The sequence below is a fragment of the Bubalus kerabau genome, chromosome 10 (genome assembly GCF_029407905.1).
Source record: "Bubalus kerabau isolate K-KA32 ecotype Philippines breed swamp buffalo chromosome 10, PCC_UOA_SB_1v2, whole genome shotgun sequence".
NCBI classification, from domain to species: Eukaryota; Metazoa; Chordata; class Mammalia; order Artiodactyla; family Bovidae; genus Bubalus; species Bubalus kerabau.
The window spans coordinates 15,233,521-15,254,827 of NC_073633.1; the positions used below are offsets into that span (position 1 = coordinate 15,233,521).

The 21,307-nt window shown below is 45.6% G+C and overlaps 1 long non-coding RNA gene across 3 annotated transcripts in view; it reads left to right on the forward strand.

The window, feature by feature from the left end:
* The window catches only part of LOC129620883 (uncharacterized), a 121,914-nt gene that overhangs the window by 89,116 nt on the left and 11,491 nt on the right, over positions 1 to 21,307 (forward strand). The window contains exon 4 of one of the 3 annotated variants that reach the window (XR_008698813.1): positions 14,072 to 14,511. The exons of 1 other annotated variant lie outside the window; for it this stretch is intronic. This is a non-coding gene — a long non-coding RNA (uncharacterized LOC129620883). Of the gene's footprint in view, positions 1 to 14,071; positions 14,512 to 21,307 lie in introns of those variants that run through there. One more of the 3 variants, XR_008698821.1, reaches the window with a different exon arrangement.

Genomic DNA, 21,307 nt, shown 5'->3' on the forward strand with positions numbered 1-21,307 from the left:
GGTCCAACTCTCACATCTACACATGACTACTGGAAAAGCCATAGCTTTGATTATACAGACCTTTGTCACCAGAGTGATGTCTCTGCTTTTTAATACACTGTCTAGGTTTGACATAGCTTTTCTTTCAAGGAGCAAGCATCGTTTAATTTCATGGCTGCAGTTACCATCCACAGTGATTTTGGAGCCCAAGAAAATACAATCAGTCACAGTTTCCACTTTTCCCCCTTCTGTTTGCCAGGAAGTGATGGGTTTGGATGCCATGATCTTAGTTTTTTGAATGTTGAGTTTCAAGCCAGTTTTTTCACTCTCCTTTCACTTTCATCAAGAGGCTCTTTAGTTCCTCTTTGATTTCTGCCATTAGAGTGGTATCATCTGCATATCTGAGGTTGTTGGTCTTTCTTCCAGCAATCTTGATTCCAGCTTGTGAATCATCCAACCTGGCATTTCACGTGATGTACTCTGCATAGAAGTTAAATAAACAGGGTGACAAAATATGTCACCTTTAAGTACTCCTTTCCCAATTTTGAACCAGTCTGTTGTTCCATGTCCAGTTCTAATTGTTGCTTCTTGACATCAGGTTTCTCAGGAGACAGGTAGGGTGGTCTGGTATTCCTATCTCGTTTAAGAATTTTCCAGTTTGCTGTAATCCAATACCTCTCTAGAATCCTTCAAGCTATGGAGAGGGGGATGCAGCCTGGTGTTGCTGTTTGTGTGAAATGAAGGTGTATTTCCCATACCCAGACACACAAAGTTATGAAGTGTTTACAGGCAAATAAATCTGATTCACACAGCACATCTGTCACCCATCTTCCACAGCTGTGTTATTGTAGCAAGACAGTTTTCCTCTCTTGTTTCCACACCACCCTCAGGAGAATCCTTGAGATTTAGTGACAGCATCTGTAAACAGAGACACGGCTGCAGTGGTGGAGGGCACAGGACCTAGTGGGCAGTGGGTGACTTACCTGGAGGTGCTTTGGGTTTGATCTCTGGTTCCGTCACTTCTGTCACTTGCTGACTCAGGGTCTGGGACTCCTTGGTTTGAAGTAAGTGAAGCCAAGCTCCAGCAGGATAAAAATTTTTATTTTCCTTCTATGTTTCCTTTACCTTCTGGACCCCATGTGTACTTGATTGTCTAATAATAATATTTATTTTTCTGGAGTGGGGAGGTAAAGATAACTAAGACCTCACATAGGCAAATGTCTACAACCATGAATAATTCCAAACTGCAGCCAAAGGCTTATGTCTTTCCAACAAGTTGATTTTTCATAATAGTCTAGCAAGGGATGAATCGGTGCAGGTCATTGGAGCTGGTTTCAGAATACTTCAGTGGTGTGTATTGTGGCAGTGATGGGCTCAGAGTGTCTTCCCTGCACATGCATGCCAAGGTTAGCAAGGTGGAGGTGGCACAGGAAGTTGAGAAAAGAAAAAAAAAAATATATATATATATAAGGCAAACCCAGGAATGCTTTTGAACCAATAGAAAGTAAACATAGAGAAACGATGGATAAACATGACCCTATTAAAAAAACAAACATAAAAACCTTCTGTCCAAAAGGCACCATTCACAAAGTTAAAAAAAAAAAAAAAAAGATGAAGTCTGAGGGAAATGTCTGCAATGCATGTAAATAACAAAGGATTATTATCTAGAACATATAAACAGCCCACACAAATTTCTTCTTCCAAAAAGATTTTCCTCCACCTAAGAGAAGGAATTCCATCACCTGGAATTCATGGAATTCCAGTTGAGCTATTTCAAATCCTGAAAGATGATGCTGTGAAAGTGCTGCACTCAATATGCCCACAAATTTGGAAAACTCAGCAGTGGCCACAGGACTCGAAAAGGTCAATTTTCCTTCCAATCCCAAAGAAAGGCAATGCCAAAGAATGCTCAAACTACTGTACAATTGCACTCATCTCACACACTAGTAAAGTAATGCTCAGAATTCTCCAAGCCAGGCTTCAGCAATACGTGAACCATGAACTTCCAGATGTTCAAGCTGGTTTTAGAAAAGGCAGAGGAACCAGAGGTCAAATTGCCAACATCCGCTGGATCATGGGAAAAGCAAGAAAGTTCCAGAAAAACATCTATTTCTGCTTTATTGACTATGCCAAAGCCTTTGACTGTGTGGATCACAATCAACTGTGGAAAATTCTTCAAGAGTTGGAAAGACCAGACCACCTGACTTGCCTCTTGAGAAACCTATATGCAGGTCAGGAAGCAACAGTTAGAACTAGACATGGAACAACAGACTGGTTCCAAATAGGAAAAGGTGTACGTCAAGGCTGTATATTGTCACCCTGCTTATTTAACTTCTATGCAGAGTATATCATGAGAAACGCTGGGCTGGAAGAAACACAAGCTGGAATCAAGATTTCCGGGAGAAATATCAATAACCTCAGATATGCAGATGACACCACCCTTATGGCAGAAAGTGAAGAGGAACTAAAAAGCCTCTTGAAAGTGAAAGAGGAGAGTGAAAAAGTTGGCTAGAAGTTCAACATTCAGAAAATGAAGATCATGGCATCTGGTCCCATCACTTCATGGGAAATAGATGGGGAAACCATGGAAACAGTGTCAGACTTTATTTTTCTGGGCTCCAAAATCACTGCAGATGGTGACTGAAGCCATGAAATTAAAGGACGCTTACTCCTTGGAAGGAAAGTTATGTCCAATATAGATGGCATATTCAAAAGCAGAGACATTACTTTGCCAACAAAGGTCCGTCTAGTCAAGGCTATGGTTTTTCCAGTGGTCATGTATGGATGTGAGAGTTGGACTGTGAAGAAGGCTGAGTGCCGAAGAATTGATGCTTTTGAACTGTGGTGTTGGAGAAGACTCTTGAGAGTCCCTTGAACTGCAAGGAGATCCAACCAGTCCATTCTGAAGGAGATCAGCCCTGGGATTTCTTTGGAAGGAATGATACTAAAGCTGAAACTCCAGTAGTTTGGCCTCCTCATGGGAAGAGTTGACTCATTGGAAAAGACTCTGATGCTGGGAGGGATTGGGGGCAGGAGGAGAAGGGGACGACAGAGGATGAGATGGCTGGATGTCATCACTGACTCAATGGACGTGAGTCTTAGTGAACTCCGGGAGCTGGTGATGGACAGGAAGGCCTGACATGCTGCAATTCATGGGGTCGAAAAGAGTCGGACAGGACTGAGCGACTGAACTGAACTGAAGAGAAGGAAAATGAAAAAATATGATCAAGCAATGGCACCCCACTCCAGTACTCTTGCCTGGAAAATCCCATGGATGGAGGAGCCTGGTAGGCTGCAGTCCATGGGGTCGCGAAGAGTCAGACACGACTGAGTGACTTCACTTTCATTTTTCAGTTTCATGCATTGGAGAAGGAAATGACAACCCACTCCAGTGTTCTTGCCTGGAGAATCCCAGGGACGGGGGAGCCTGGTGGGCTGCCGTCTATGGGGTTGCACAGAATCGGACAAGACTGAAGTGATTTAGCAGCAGCAGCAGCAGCAAGAGAAGGAAAATGAAAAAATATGATCAAGCAGTTTATATAAAAGAAAGTACAAATAAACTGAAGAAAATATGCTCAGTCTCTCTAATAATTAGGGAAATTTTTGAACAATCATATACTATAACTATCAGATTGGCAATAATTAAAATATTTGATTCTGTTCAGGCTTGGCAAGGGCGTGGAGCAGCAGGTATACTCACACGATTCTAGTGGAAATAAAATTAGCACAACACTTTGGAAAGCAAACTATTAATAATAGTACCATCGTAAAGAAAGGCAATAGCAAAGAATGTTCAAACTACCACACAGTTGTACTCATTTCACACACTAGCAAAGTAATGCTCAAAATTCTCCAAGCCAGGCTTCAACAGTACGTGAACCAAGAACTTCCAGATGTTCAAGCTGGTTTTAGAAAAGGCAGAGTAACCAGAGGTCAAATCGCCAACATCTGTTGGATCATAGAAAAAGCGAGAGAATTCGAGAAAAACATCTACTTCTGCCTCATCGAATATGCTGAAGCCTTTCACTGTGTGGATTACAACGAACTGGAAGATTCTTAAAGAGATAGGAATACCACACCACCTTACTTGCCTCATGAGAAACCTGTATGCAAGTCAAGAAACAACAGTTAGAACCAGATATGGAGCGATGAACTGGTTCCAAATTGGGAAAGGAGTACGTCTAGGTTGTATATTGTCACCCTGCTTATTTAACTTATATGCAGAGTACATCATGAGAAATGCTGGACTAGATGAAGCACAAGCCAGAATCAAGACTGCTGGGAGAAATATCAATAACCTCAGATATGCAGGTGGCAGCACCCTTATGGCAGAAAGTGAAGAAGAACTAAAGAGCCTCTTGATGAAAGTGAAAGAGGAGAGTGAAAAAGTTGGCTTAAAGCTCAACATTCAGAAAACGAAGATCATGGCATCTGGTCCCATCACTTCATGGCAAATAGATGGGGAAACAATGGAAACAGTGACAGACTTTGTTTTCTTGGGCTCCAAAATCACTGCAGATGGTGACTGCAGCCATAAAATTAAAAGATGCTTGCTCCTTGTAAGAAAAGCTACGACCAACCTAGACAGTGTATTAAAAAGCAGAGACATTACTTTGCCAACAAAGGTCTGTATAGTCTAAGCTATGGTTTTTTAAAGTAGTCATGTATTGATGTGAGAGTTGTACCATAAAGAGAGCTGAGTGCCAAAGAATTGATGCTTTTGAACTGTGGTGTTGGAGAACTCTTGAGAGTCCCTTGGACTGCAAGGAGATCAAACCAGTCCATCCTAAAGGAAATCAGTCCTGAATATTCATTGGGAGGACTGATGCTGAAGCTGGAGCTCCAATACTTTGGCCACCTGATGTGAAGAGCTGACTTCTTAGCAAGTCCAGGGAGATGGTGAAGGACAGGGAAGCCTGGGGTGCTGCAGTTTGTGGGGTTGCAAAGACTTGGACACTACTGAGTGACTGAACAACAGCAAGAAATTTTTTTTTTAATCACATATCATCTTACTCAGAAGTGAAAATTTCTCAGTAACTCTCCTCAAGCAACACTTATCCTTATGCACAAAGAGGCATTCCTAAGACATTCAGTGCTTTTAACAATGAAAATCTGGAAACAATCTAGATGTGCAACAAAAAAGAATTACTAAATATACCTTAGAATACCATGTAGCTCTGAAAGAAATATTGAATGGGTAGATATTCAAGACATAGTGTTGAGCAAAATAAGCAAATTAGAATACCTGAAAATATACTATTTATGAAAATAGAAAACAAAAACAGACGATATAGTATCTATGAGTGCATTTAAGTACATAACAGAGAAAACTGGAAGGAAACACACAATAACAGTTATTTAACCCTATTAAATTCTCTGGCGGGAGGAAACCAGGGGTAATTTTATTTTTACAAGGAGAATTAGTCCACATTACTTGAGCATTTAAAAACCAATTACAAATATACTGAAATCAATTATAAAATTGGGAATTATAAATTATCAATTGGGAAGAGATCGATACAAGGATATGAGAAAGTCTCAGCCTGAAGGCATTGCTGAGCTTTGTGTAAGGGAGGGATATCTTTGTGGTCTTGTCAGGAGTGCTCTGCAAAGGAACAGGTCTTGAGATATGGGGCTGGGGAGCCCCTGAGAACCAGCGCACACACGAGTAGCCCCAGCAGGGCAAGAAGGAACAGGTTGCGGAGGGGGCTGCCTTGAGCAGGATGTGTTTGGAGAACACACAATATCCCTTTCAAAAATGACTGTTTAATTTTTCTGATTGCTAAGTATTCCATGCTCATTATCCCCAAATCCAGCTGATACAGAAAAACATTCAGTTCAGTTCAGTCGCTCAGTCGTGTCCAACCCTTTGCGACCCCATGAACCGCAGCATGCCAGGCCTCCCTGTCCATCACCAACTCCCAGAGTCCACCCAAACCATGTCCATTAAGTCGGTGATGCCATCCAACAGTCTCATCCTCTGTCGTCCCCTTCTCCTCCTTCAGTCTTTCCCAGCATCAGGGTCTTTTCAAATGAGCCAGCTCTTCACATCAGGGAGCCAAAGTATTGGAGTTTCAGCTTCAATATCAGTCCTTCCAATGAACACCCAGGACTGATCTCCTTTAAGATGGACTGGTTGGATCTTCTTGCAGTTCAAGGGACTCTCAAGAGTCTTCTCCAACACCACAATTCGAAAGCATCAATTCTTCAGCGCTCAGCTTTCTTTATAGTTCAACTCTCACATCCATACGTGACCACTGGAAAAACCAAAGAATAAATAAATATTACCAGCTATTTCACCTTCCAGAGATAAGCACCAGAAATATGTAGGTGTGCCCATTTCTCTTGACTGCTCCTAGGTTCCCATGCACAGACAGTGCCCGTCAGCCGATACCTCTCACCCTCTGCAGCCCTAGAAACTCACCCCAGGCTCACCCAGGCTAAGTGTGTCTTTGTCCACATCCCTGATTAGGCTCCATTGATGAAGGGCTTACCTGAATATTCACAGGCCTAGTGAGGAAAGTGAAATGGTACAAATATGTTCTTTGGCCATCTGATGTGAAGAGCTGACTCATTAGAAAAGATCCTGAGGCTGGGAAAGATTGAAGGGAAGAGGTGAAGAGGGCCACAGAGGATGAGATGGTTGGATGGCATCACTGACTCAGTGGACATGAGTTTGAGCAGGCTGTGGGAGATGGTGAAGGACAGGGAAGCCTGGCATGCTTCAGTCTATGGGGTCGCAAAGAGTTGAACATGCTGAGCTACTGAACAACAACAACCTTCTAGATTAGGATAAATGTTAGGTTTTTTTTTTTTTTAAGTAGAAGAAATATCTATTCCTCAAAACTATAGTTTATCCCCCATTCCAATGTCCAGCTCATATTGCCAGTCAGCAAGAGACTACGCAAAAAATCCCCTGTTGGCACTGTTTCCCCGGAGGGTAAGAGTCCAGGCCGGGCTCCTTACCCTCAAAATCATCCCTAAAGTCCTGGACCAATAGAGCAAAGGCAGCTGAGTTTGAAATGCTTGGATGGGAAAGCACTTTTCTTCATTCGCATTGATAATTCCTATGCCTTTTTTTTTTGGCCAGATGCTTGTCAACAAGAGATAAATGTGTGCAATAGCTTAGGAGGAGGATGGGAGGACCTGGAATGTTCAGAGGCAGGCACTGGGGCTGCCCAAGTAGCCTCCACTTACGGCAGGTGCCTCTCCCTCCTCTTCAGAAAAACAGAGGGCCACCCAAATGGTCACAACTCTGAGTCAGTGTGTGCAGATAGAGCTGCATTTCTGAGGACCTATAGGATGGGGAAACGCAGTAAGGAGCTGGCTGTAATTAACACCAGGTGGTCATTATGGATTCTTTTTTTAGAGTCTAAATCAGCACAAGTGGATAACACAGTGTCTTTTGCAAGCAACCTTGTGTCCATGGTGCTCTCCATCCAACACAACCACAGTGACAGGTCTGATGACATGCGAAGGATGGTGCCAGATTCTGGGATGCCAAGATCACTGAGACACCATCCTTGACCTCAAAGATCTGTCAGACAGATGTGAAACAGACTCTACTGCAGAGGAAATGACATAAGTAAATGATAACTACCCACACACAAAGAGAAAAAATCAAGCAAAAAGGCTCCCAGGGAGCCTACCACTTTGTGAAATGCTCTCCCAGGCATATACGGACTTAGAGTTCCCGGAGGAGTACCATGAGCAGCCCAGAGTTCTTGCTGTCAACCACCCAGGCTCTTACATGTGCAAGGTGTGTTCCCTGCTTCCACAACATGAGCCAGCCTTTCAGCTTCGTTCCACTTCTCTCCTCTGAATGAAGTTTCGAGCCCCACCTATTTTATTCTTTCTCTTCATCCTGACTGATCTCAGGCACCCAAAGACCATTCTTAGGTGTTGGGTCAAGTTGTAGTGTCTGTAGATCAAGTTGGATCGCTTGTTGGATGAAGATGTGGGTAAGATTTAGCATTTGAGGGCAGAGAAGTTCTCCCTCTTCCCGGATGAAAAGAATGTGCAAATGGAGCCCGTCTGCTGTGATGACATCACATTTAGGCAACTCCACATTTAGCTCCTTGGCAAGTAGGGGTAGCCCAGGCTGGATGCCCTGGAACTCTTCAGTCAATCCTTGCCCCCTCCTTCAAGTGACTGCGCTTGGAGTCACCACCTCCTAGGCTCTCTCTTCCCCACATTTCCCAACTCATGCCTTTACTTGAGTCTGTTTTTAGGTCTGGGTTGTGCTGGACCATTTGTAGCCTTTAGAGCCTCCTCAGAAACGGAGTCTGTGGGACTCAGGTTATGATGCTGCTCTGCCTCCAGACCTTGGAACTGCAGCCCTAGATTGAGTGACATGTAATGATTAAAATGACCCTCTCCATGTCCCTAGACATGCCTGGCACCAGAACCTGCGTTTCAGTCCTGTTTGAAGCTCTCTGAAAACCCACAAATGCTCTTCCTTTTACTGTGAATAATTCCTGATTTCGTGGTTGTCCTCACGAGAACTCAGCTTCCATTGGCTGATGTGTCATAGATTCCAGTTTTAGTTATTTTTTTAAAACTTTTTTCCCCAGAATTTGAGAAGATTTTCTGGGGGATCCTCCCCAGAGTCCTCTGAAAATATTAGCTCCTTGGCCCCTTTTCCTCATTAGGCCTAGTCTGGGCTGTCTGAGGCAGGGACTCCAAGGAGACTTTTTGGAATTACCTCTAATCCTCTGACTTCAGAAGGATCCAGCAAGCAATTTCACAAAGCCCCCAGGGAAGTTGTAGCTCTTGATTAAAGAAAGGTGCCCTCAGGAGAGGAAAGAGCTCCCAGAACCCCCAAGCTGAGGCCCCTCCTTTTGATGCCCCTTTCCCCACCCCTACTTACCCTTCACCCCCCACCACCCCTTCACCCCACTGGAGAGAGCAAGGGGTCTCTGGCCCCTCAATTCTGAGGTTCCATCTACAACCCATGTCCCACCACATGCTCTGGGTCATTGAATTTTAGAGCCCCATGGAAACCCTGAACTTGTAAAGCACTGTTGGCAGTCAGTATCCGTTTTACTTTCTTGGGGTTACAACCATCACATTTTCTTTCGGGAATTATCCTTTCCTTGCAGCGTGTGGCTTAGAAGACGTGTCAATCCATGCACCCTCATTTACCTTCGCCAAGCGGGGATGGACTTGTGATTGGGGGAGGCCAGTTAGACGTGAATATCAGTCTGAGTGAAACAAGGATGGGGAGGCTGTTTGAGCTCCAGCGTTTGAGAGGCCCCCACTACCCACTTCCTCCACCCTACAGATGAGGGATTCAGCCCTTCCACTGGGACTCTGCAGCTGTCCTGCTTCCTATCCTCTTCCAAACCTTGTTCTCCAGTCTGCCCTTCAATTCTGAGAGCTATTACATATCCCTGTAATAGATTTCCTTTTGTGCCTCAGTTTGCTGAAGTCAATTTTTGTTGCCTGCAGCCAAATCATCTTGACAGAGGATTTTTCAGGATCCTCTGATCCCTGCCCCTTTCAGTTCATGAGGAAACTGAGGGCCAGAGTGGGTCTTGTCAGGAGGAAGCAGAGCAAGACAGAGAGCTCAGGTTCCCTCAAGCCCCGTGTGGGCTCCCTCTGCTCCACTGGGCTGTCTGTGCCTCTTTGGTGATCAAGGTCACAGCGCTGCCCCTCTATGACTGGGTGATGGTGACCCCGAGGCTTTGAAAGCTTGCCTCCTTCCATCTCAAGTGCCCAGAGCTAAGAAAACCCTCCAGTGTTTCTGACACAGCCTATCACTTCCTTCTGCTCTCCTGAGTAACTGAGCGCCTACTAAGCAAATAGCTCTGTACCAGCCTCTGTGGGGAAGTTGGGGAGCTGTGCTGAGGGGAAATGCAATCCCAGCTGCAGAGACCCTGGGCCAACTCGTGGCCATCTGCCTCTGTCCAAGGGCATCTCCTGTGGAGATCTAGCTCCGTGAGGGTTGGAGGGTCAGTGCCTTCAGGGTGATTATGACACCCCCCTGGCCTCACCTCCACAGGGCCATTGCTCATTCCCTGCCTCTCCATCCCCACAGCCACTCTTTGAACACAGGCTGCTGTCATCTCTTGCCTGGGCATGTTTCAGCGCCTTCCACTGCGCCTCCTGGCCTCCTGCTCTCACTTACTCCTCCCTCTGGTTTTGGGAAATACTTCTGAGGACAGGTCTTATCACACCGCCCTTTCTAACACTCCAAGCTTTCCAGCCTCAGTAGCTCTCATGCCTGGGAAGGAAGTACAAGTTAGAAAGCCAGTCAGAGCCTTCCCAACCCCTTCTATCTGAGATGGCCTTAGTTTTTACTCAATGATGCTACGCTCGCGTACACACACACACTTGGCACACACATCCAGCTGTGCTTCCCCCCTTCCCTGAGCATGTTGTGCCCTTTCTCCTCCGTAGGAGGTGCCTTTGTGTCTCAGCAGCTGAGTTCCCACTCCCTGCTTGAAGAATCCTCTTCGCCCCCCTCCTCTCCCCAGATCGGTGGTCCCCCTGCCCCCACAGCTGTGTGCTCAGGCAGGTGTGCTGTGTTCCCATCCCTCTCCACAGGAGCTTCAGTCCTGGCGCACGGTGGACTCCCCTCGCTGCTGTGCGTGCCTTCAAGGCAGGAGCTGTGTCTCATCCTAGCGCTGGACCCCTGCCACCTACTGTGCTGCTTATTAAGAATGTGCTAAATTCCTCCATTCAACAAATGTTTGTAGAGTATAGAACAGTTAGCGTAGCGGCCTAGATTGCATACCAGTTCTGACCATCCTCTTCTCATAAAAATAGATGTTTCTCATTTTCTACCAAGAAGCTCAATCCTCTATCTGCCAACTTCCATTCACCCTGTAGATCCCATTCACATGCCCTCTCCCAGCTTAATCAGATCATAACACTTTGTCATACTGATTCCTATGCTATAAAGAGACAAATCATTATAGATACCTTATAGCCACTGGGATGTCTTCTTAACCCCTTTTCTTCTGTCCTCCACCTTCATCTCAGGGGTAACTCTTTTCTTGAATTTGATATTTATGTATTTTATATGGATTTATCCTATATATGAGCAGTCCATTTAACTAGAACCTTGAAGACGCTGATGATTCAGCAAATAAAATGTGGGCATTTATAACTGGGCAAGAAATTCCCATATGAGAGTACATTGACTTCCAGACTAAAAGGGCATGACAGTGAGTGAGTCCACGGTTGAGAGGTCTCTCACCCAGGGTTTCTTCACTGCACGAAAGCTGTTGAAACCTGGAGCTGCAAGCCTGGGGAAGAGTCCCCTCTCCCCGCCACACAACCTGGATCTCAGCCTAGCCCTCCACCCATGGGCCTAGACCAGCCTTTGGAGACTCATCTAGCTCATTTTGTATCCTTCACCCACAGCAGCAGATTACATTTGCATATTTACAAATTTTATGTAAATTGTTGTTCAGTCATGTCCAATTCTTTCCAACCCCATGGACTGCAACACGCCAGGCTTCCCTGTCCTTCACTATCTCCCGGATTTTGCTTAAGCTCATGTCCATTGAGTTGGTGATGCCATCCAACCACCTCATCCTCTGTCACCCTCTTCTTCTCTTGCCCTCAATCTTTCCCAGCATCAGAGTCTTTTCCAATGAGTTGGCTCTTTGCATCAGGTGACCAAAGTACTGGAGCTTTGCATCATTCGGCAAATTGTTTTAGTTTAGTTTTTTTTTTTTTTCACTCAGCTTGGTGTTTTGAAGGTTTATAGCCAAAATCTCAAAAATGTATTCCACTATATGCATATAGCAAAATCTTCTTTTCCTGGTGAAAAATTGCCCAGTTTAAGAATTCTGACCAACAGGCTACAGCAAACATACTCACACACGTCTCTGTTAATATGTGTGTTTCATTTCTCACTTCAGGATTTCTGATAATCTGATGAGTATGTGAACTGGTATCTCCTTGTGGTTACAATTTGTACTGTTTTATTACTAGAAGAAGGTGCACCATGGAGGCAGGGCTCGGCAAACTTTTTCTTTCTTTTTTTTTTTTTCCAGCAAACTTTTTCTATGAAGGGCTAGAGAGTAAATATTTCAGACGAATCATCCTCTATTTCCTATGTGACCCTGCCCTAGAATTCCAGATGCTCATTCAAAAGTTATCAAGCCTCTTTTTTAAAAAATGTATTCCAACTGAAGTATAGTTGATTTACAGTGTTGTGTTAATTTATGTTGTACAGCAAACTGGTTCAGTTACACACACACACACACACACACACACACACACACACACAAGCTTTCCTGGTGGCTTAGGGGTAAAAGAATCCACCTGCAATGCAAGAGACCCAGGTTCAATCCCTGGCTGGGGAAGATCCCCTGGAGGAGGGCATGGCAACCCACTGCAGTATTCTTGCCTGGAGAATCCCCATGAACAGAGGAGCCTGGCAGGTTACAGTCCACGGGGTTGCAAAGAGTCAGACACTAAGCGACAAAGCACAGCACAGTCAAAAAAATAAGCAAGATCTGAACAAGCAATATATAGAAGATAATGTGCAAGTAGCTGATAAATACACAAACAATTCAGTCTCTCAAGTCACCGGAGAGCTAGTGATCAAATTCCCTCCTGACACAGCCTAGGAGGTCTTCAGGTACCTCTCCCAAGAGGGCAGGAGCCAGCCATACAAATGAGACGAGTGATGAGAGCACCTTGGGGCAGCTCTGCTCACTCAGAACGAGGGGCAATCCCTGTCCTTTATTTATACAGAGAGTATCCAAGACCTCCTTGGAGCCTTCAAATATGGGTTACAAATGTATCCTCTGCCATTTAGCAAGCAAGGGAGACCAGATCACATTTGATGAAATCACTGAAAAGATTCAGAGAAAATTTCCAGCCCATCCTTCCTGAAGGTTAAATTCTTTCTTTGAGAAAGGAGAATTGGACCATGGTATCACAGAGCAGAGGCAGAGACTTACAGAGGCCTTTCTGCTTGGTCAGCTGTAATATGCTTCCTCTGAACTGAACTGAACTGAACATTGCTGATTGCAAACATTTTAAATGACTCAAGCTTAAGGAGAGTTTACCATTAGAAAAGTGTCCCATTGCCCTGAAGTGTGATCAGCAGGGAAGCTAATAGCTGCAGTGTTTGCAAAACACTCCATCCTCCCTACATTCAGAGGGCAACCTGGGAAAACACTGAAAACAGATGGTTCGTGATCGGGGTTTAACAAGCATACCTGGGAGGAACTGAACTTCTGCCTGATCCTGCTGCTGCTGCTAAGTCGCTTCAGTCGTGTCCGACTCTGTGCGACCCCATAGACAGCAGCCCACCAGGCCCCACCATCCCTGGGATTCTCCAGGCAAGAACACTGGAGTGGGTTTCCATTTCCTCCTGCAATGCATGAAAGTGAAAAGTGAAAGTAAAGTCGCCCAGTCGTGTCCGACTCCCAGCAACCCCATGGACTGCAGCCTAACAGGCCTCTCCATCCATGGGATTTTCCAGGCAAGAGTACTGGAGTGGGGTGCCATTGCCTTCTCTGGAACTTCTGCCTACCAGCAGCTAAAGTAGGAAGCCTGTGCTTGCCCCCTGGGCAGCTGCGAGGTCCTGATCATGTTGGTGCTGAAGTCAGGGAAGGACCCCAAGGAACAGCAAGTTAAAATGTGGGCCTGTGTCTTAGTTAAGACAATGTTAGTCCTGTTCTGACCCATCCAGGACACTTTGAAGGCATCCTTGCCTCATAAGTCAAACAGCTCTTAGTTGGGGCTACACCCCATTCAGGCACACGAGATTTAAACACAGGTCACCTCTAATCCACTAAGGAACCCCAAGCCATGTTCCACTTCAGAAGTCACCACTGTAAGATGACTCGTCTTGTTCACCTTCACCCCATCCCGTTGCTGCAAACCAGGTAAGGGAACAAACTGCCTACAAAGCATAAATCTGCTGACACCACAGCCAAGGCCTTGGGGAGATTTGTGACGGGCCCAGGACTCCAGTTCTCCGTGTCAGCCCTTAATTAGCTACTTCAGTCAAAATGTCCCCACTACAGAACATCTTCTACATGATATGAACTCAGTTCTTTGAGAAAGGGTGATGGAAGGATATGTTTTAACCCTGACAACTATTTCTCATTAACTTTCTCAGGAACTGTTTTCTTAAAGCCCATATGACCCAAGACAACCTCAGCTCTCATCAGAACATAGGAATAAAGGTGGCCAAGTGATGGTACTAACTCAGGCTCTTATTCACTCCTGACCTGCTCCAAATGAGTGTCCTACAAACAGTGCCGGCATCCGCAGAGGCTCGCTCATGCTCCCAAAAAAGCCCTCTGCCACTGCTGGTGCAACTGCCCCCACTCTGCCGTGGGCCCACCCCTCACCCCGCACACATCCTCCTTGGACCCTGGGACCCCGGGGCATTAGTGGTCCCCTGCTAAGTCCACCAGGGGTACACACTCCAGTACCTCCAACCAGGACGCAGCAGCGCTGCTTCCTCTCTGGAGCTGCTTAGGCGGCCGTCCCGACTGTGTGTCTCACTTCACTACCTGCACTGAAGTATCTCCCATGGTCCCCCCATGTCTCACTGAGTCTTCAATAAAATCACCTCGTTTTTAAAAGTTTTCCTGCAGTAGAGTTGATCTACAGTGTTGTGTTAATTTCTGCTATACAGCAAAATGATTTAATTATGCATATATATATATATATATATACATATATTCTTTGATAGTCTTTTCCATTATGGTTTATCACAGGATACTGAATACAGTTCCCCGTGCTTACAGAAGGACCTTGTTGTTTATCCATTCTCTGTATCATAGTTTGCATCTGCCAATCCCAGACTCCCAGTCCTTCCCTCCCTGACCCTCCCCTCTCCTTTGGCAACCACAAATCTACTCTCTATGTCTGAGTCTGTTTCACGGATAAGTCCACTTGTGTTTTATTTTCGAGTCCACATATGAGTGGTAGCATATGGCATTTGTCTTTCTCTTTCTGACTTCACTTAGTATGAAGATCTCTAGGTCTATCCTAGAGATAGACCTAGAGATAGACCATGTTGCTGTAAATGGCATGGCTTTATTTCATTCTTTTTTATGGCTGTGTAATATTCCATTACTGGTAAATATGTACCACGTTTTCTTTATCCACTCATCTGTCGATGGACATTTAGGCTGCTTCCATATCTTGGCTGCTGTGGATAGCGCTGCTATAAACCTAGGAGTGCACGTATCTTTTCTAGTTATGCTTTTGTCTAGGTGTGTGCCCAGGGGTGGAACTGCTGGGTGATAGGGTAGCTCTATTTTTAGTTCTTTTAAGGAACCTCCACACTGTTCTCCATAGTAAGTGCACCAACTTACATCCCCATCAACAGTGTAGGGGGGTTCCCTTTTCTCGACACCATCTCCAGAGCATTTATTGTTTGTAGACTTTTTGGTGATGGCCATTCTAACCAGTGTGAAGTGGTACCTCACTGTAGTTTTGATTTGCATTTCTCTAAAATTAGTGATGATAAGCATCTTTTCATGTGCCTATTGGCCATCTGTATGTCTTTTTTTGGAGAAATATCTATCTAGGTCGTCTGCCCATTTTTAAATTGTGTTGTTTGTTAAATTTTGTTATTGAGATGTATGAGCTGTTTATTTTGAAAATTAAGCCCTGATGGTTGCATCATTTGCAAATATAAAATCAACTCTTATAGCTTCTATCTAGATCCTTTTCCTTGGTAAAGGCTCAGATGTGGCTGACACCATAGAGTCAAGACATCACACACAGTAAGGACAGAATTGAAAGTTTCTGAAAAGGGCAGTGACAAGATCAGATCTGAGTTTTAGAAAAATAGTCCTACTACCAGGATGGACAGAATATGATAGAGACAAGTGACTCAAAGCAGGAGACCCAGTTAGGAAGTTAAGTTGATAGACTAGACCAGTGGTTTTCAATTAATACATTGAATGAATGAATGATGGAGGCAAGGGGTGAGGCCACTGGGAACCAGCCCTCACCCTGGTCCAGGTAAAGCAGTTTTCTGTTTATGAACTGGATTTTCATATAGACGTTGAGGAAAGTATGCTGTGATTTTAAAATGGAAGTCTGAAAACCAGGTTTGGGGCAGGAAGTGATGAGAGCCTGAATTAAGGCAGCATCCAAGAGAGGAAAGAAGTAAAGGGCTGTTTAGGTGGGATTTCCACGAGCACAGAAAGGGGAACGACGGGATGTGAATATGGCTTTTGCTTTTATTTGGTTTTGCTTTGCTTTCAAGAGCAGAACAACACAAATAAAAAATGCTTACTTAACAAGGCCTACCAAATCTGTCTCAAAGATATCTGATAATAAGTTTTTTAATTAATATTTTAATCAGATTGATGTTTTAACATTATTTTAAGGGCCCCATTCCTGGGTACATTAAATGTTTCCCTGAAAACGTGTGGTTTGATTTGCTTGGTCATCTCACACACTCCTCATGACGTGGTAGCTAGCTCCTAACTGAATGACTAGTCTCCACCTGAAATATAATAGGTTTCTAATCAGTCTCGATCGCAGGTGGCCTCGGCCTGCAGCGACTTGAAACAGGGCTTCAGTTCCCGGCCAGGACTGAAATCAAGCTGTGGCGGTGAAAGCGCTGAATCCTATCCACTAGACCAGGGACAGGACCCTGGCCTGTATGGCTTTGTAGAAAATGAATTTTCACAAAGGGATAGAAAGTAGTGAAACACGTCAAGTGTTTTTTAGGGGAAAAAAAGAGTTCGTGTGAATAGACGCATACAGGCAGGCTCTGGGAAAGAGCAGCACCCTCGTGGTAGTTTGACTCACTTACATGGGGCATTTCTTTCACATTTCCTCTGGCCATCTTGCTTTGCCTGACTCTGAGTCTATATTTGGTTTAAATCAGGGTCCTCCCATGTATGTGCATGCATTTCTTAGCCAAGATGGGTTCTAGCGAAGAGGCCTATGACTGATATCACCTACTATAGGGTGGCACCCCCTCTCTCTTTGACCCCCAAGGGGCTTTTCTGTGCTGGGGTAGTCAGGAAGGTCTCCTTGACCTCAAGAATGAGAAATATGTGGTCTCTCTCTCTTATCTAGGCAGGACTCAGCTCCTCCTTGTTCCTGCCATTATCTTGATCTTGGAGTATCTGTCCACATGGGGACAGACTCCAGCTGCTCAGTCTGAGGTCCATCTAATCTCCTGCCACTGCTGCTAAGTCACTTCAGTCGTGTCCGACTCTGTGCGACCCCACAGACGGCAGCCCACCAGGCTCCCCCGTCCCTGGGATTCTCCAGGCAAGAACACTGGAGTGGGTTGCCATTTCTTTCTCCAATGCATAAAAGTGAAAAGTGAAAGTGAAGTCGCTCAGTCGTGTCCGACTCTTAGCGACCCCATGGACTGCAGCCTACCAGGCTCCTCCATCCATGGGATTTTCCAGGCAAGGGTACTGGAGTGGGGTGCCATCGCCTTCTCTGAATCTCCTTCCACAGTCTCAATTAAAAGTTTAAGAGAGGTACCCCTGACCCATGCAGAATTTGTCTTCTAAATCATCAGAGAAAGTTAATCCCAACCAGACCTTCTTTTGGGACATTTAATTTATGAGAGAGCCATATGGCTCCACGCACTAATGGTAAAGGATGAGGGATATCCCAGCTTCATCAGCTTGCTTTGGCTTGGCTCATCTCTCCCAGAGCCCTGAGGGATGGACAGTACAGCAAAAACCTTCCCCAGCTCACCCGAGAAATGGGGATGTGTTGAGCAGTGGTTCTCAGGATTGGGGTTCTCTGAATTTTGGGATGCAGTTCTGGGGACCATCAACATAGGATTGCCCATAGGTTTTTTCCGAGAAAGAATATTAAGAAAACAAGTACCATTGACTACAGTCATTTCCAAAAAGATAATTCAACACCCAGAATTGATCAGAGTCATCTCAAGAATACAAGGGTGGTTCTTTAAATTGAATACACTTTGCTTTGTGAAAAACTTTCTGCCCTGACACTTTATTCTTATATTTTACCTTAGACCATTGAGACCTTTGCTGATGACCAGCACCTCCCAAGGGTCTATGTAAGAGCAAGTTCCCAGAGCCTAGGGAAGAGTTTCTGCTTCTTCCCTTGTCCCCCAGGCCCTAGAGTCCCAGGCAACTGCAAGGGAAACCACTCCCACTGGAGGAAAAAATGGGCACGATATTGCTGCCTTCCAAGCTGAAGCCTGGAACTTGTCTTTTCTATTTACAAAACAGACATAAATTGGTGGCTTGTTAGAGTTGGAATATCAGGAGTAGTCAGGTATCGCAATAAAGTTATATATTAAAGAAGCTTCTCTAGATTGACCTGGGAAGTTAACCATTTATACAATTGTTTCTATTGTATGCTGTGATGTCCAAACAAATGGCTTGGAAATGAACTTGGAGCACAGTCTGATCAGAAGGCAGCCTGTGTTCTTATTGGCCTCCTGGTCCCTTTGGATTCAACATGCAGTGTTATTCTTGTCCCTGATCCCCAGATGCAAGTACGAACTGGCGATTAAGCGGCACATTTTTGCTAATGAGCTTGGAGTGCTTTCCGAAAACGTGAGCTCTTGCCACCTCTGGGATAGCTGCCTGAAGGGTAGAAAGGGCCCTGGCTGGGACTCGAAGCCCTTTGGGTTCTAGTCCCAAAGCTGCCTCGCATTAGCTGTAAGACTCTGGGCACGGATGAGCAGCTGGGTTATACCTCTGAAGTCCTTCCATTGCCAGCCTTCTCTGATTTATGATTTTATGGCCAGTAGAGCACAGATGGTGACAGAATCTTTCCATAGCTCTCTTTTCTGGTCAAAATGCAGTGGGAATAGTCCAACTGCTTTATTAGGGTGTCTTTATTTTTTTATGATTTTTCCACCAAATGCATTGCTTTCTTCGGTTGGCTTGGATTTTGGGGACACAGACTTGGCTATTACATCCACAAATGCGCTTGACAACAGGCAACAGAAGATGTGGGAGTCAAAGCTTTGGAAGTTCTCTAACTTACAGTTCCTGCTGGGGTTTTGATTTAATGAACCTACTTCCCTATAATAAATCGCTGAGGCTTCTCTTGCCTCTGAGTCTTTTCTTGTGTCTTTGTACCAAATCAGGCCAAAGAATGTGCTCTAGAAATCAGTCATTGCCCTGTCCTGAAGGTGCAAGATTGCTGGGTGTCACCCTGAGAAAGGGACCTCTCCTGTTGGATGTTCTGTGGTTCCAAGCCCACTGTAAGCGGTGCCTTTGACTTGGCAAAGAAAGACATTGCTTGGGAAGCTATTTCTAGCCCAGCACAGCTGTTCACAGCTTAGGTTCAGCAAATGCCATCTTTTTTTGCAGACTCAGTCCCCAAACCCCAAGAGAATTATGACGATCCAAGTGTGTGACCTTAATGAGTGAATAGAGTGAGTCTAAGGTCTCTCAGATGTCACCCACTGGACATTTGATTACATGCGCTGGTCTCTTACCTGACCTAACTGCAAAAATCCAAAGACAGTCTAAAACCCTCTAGGTGCTTGCTCTGGGTTTTCACTACTAAAATCAAGGGATCAGATGAAAACAGTGATAGTAATAATAATAACAATAGTAGCAACTCTCATTTATTTGGTCCTCTTTATACAACAGGTAATATGCTAGGTGTACTTTATAAGACTATTGTGCCCACTTACAGAGGAGGGAAAAGTGATCCTGCAATTTGCCAAAGAACTTGATAGCTAAGAAACAAGCCTGGAATTTAAACTCAGGTCCCTCCCGGAAGAAAGGTTCACCCATTCCACTCTGGTGCTCAGATTAAAATCCTGATATAGAGACATGGGGGTGGTGGCTTTGGGTAACTCCTGACTCCTTTCAGCTTACAGATCCTTGTTAAGGTTCTTTAACAGCTTGTCCTTAGTTCTGCTAAAACAGCAGCACCTCCCGGGCCTGTTCCCACCTGCACAGTGACAGAACTTCCTCGTCACTTTCCTGTGTCTCTGAGAACATGCAAGTCATAGCACAGGAAGTTTTGGCCCCAGAACTCAGGCCGCTGCTTGCACTACTCTTCTCTCTCTCTGCTGGCCTTCTAATCAGCTGCATGGTGTTCACTCCATGACTTCCAACCACCTGCCAAAGCGCCCAGTGGTGCAGAACCACCCGGGACCTCTAGGACATCTTGCGCCATCCACCCTCCTTCTCCAGCTGCTCCTGGGGTCCTTGATGTCTCTGATTACCCTCCAGCCTCTGGTCAGCTGCGAAAGGACTTCGCCTTCTGTGTCCCACTCTTCTGTATTTCATTTGGCATCTATGCAGCAGGGGTGGGAAGATGCAGACCAGTCGCAGCCTTATCTGGATCCTTACCTGGGTTAGAATTCTTTCTGTCTCTCCACATGGTCCTCCCCTTCAAGGCATGGTGGCCTCCAGGGCTGGATCTGAGTGGTTCACACCGCGGGTGCTGTGCTCAGTGGCCTGGGCCAGCGCTCCTTCCTGTGCTGAAGGAAAGGATTTCTCCCAGGCTGTTCTTCCCTGCTATTCAGCACACATGTCTGTGTAGGAGGCCTCTAAGCTCCTGGGCCCTTGGATGTCAGGAAATGTGGCCAGCGGGGCTGCAGTAAAAGTGAAAGTTAGTCGCTCAGTCTTGGACTCTCTGCGACCCCGTGGACTATAGCCCGTAAGGCTCCTCTCCATGGGATTCTCCAGGCAACAGTACTGGAGTGGGTTGCCATTTCCTTCTCCAGGGGATCTTCCCGACCCAGAGATTGAACCCAGGTCTCCTGCATTGCAGGCAGATGCTTTACTGTCTGAGCCACCAGTGATATCTTCAAACAAACATTGGGTGTCCAGGTGTCTGGAGCAGTGGTCAGGGGAGATGTGTGTTTGAGTGGGATAAGATGCTGAGCCATCTATCTACCAAGATGGTAGTCCTGTTTTTCCTCTTTCCCCTCCTTCCTGTTCAAGCAGATAACAGCTGACTCTGTGTTCCTGCTTCACAGGAGGTTTGTGGCAGGGCATAAAGCAAAGACATTGCTTCCAAGCTTTGGGAACAAAAGCCAAAGCCCTTGGCAGAAGAAGACTCAATTGAAAGAGAAAAGGGGTGGGAGTGGGGAGGCAGATTGTACTGAATAGGGAAAGAAGAAGCGATTTCCCCAGACTAGGGCGATATTCTGTTCGCCTAGGAGGAACTGAGGAGGGAGGTGACAGGGAGAAGGATGGGTAAGCTCTGCTTCCTGGGCAAGTGCCGTCAGCTGGGTACAGAGGTGCTTGGGGGCAGAGTTAGGTGGGGAGGGAGTCACATGCAGCCAGAGGCACAGAGGAGCTTGGCCTGAGGACCAGTGCAGATGGGCAGGGGCCGGGGGGGCTGGCTCAGAGGTGGACTGTATAGATGAGGGCAGGTGAGCCCCACCCTAGAGGCCTTGGCACCGCCT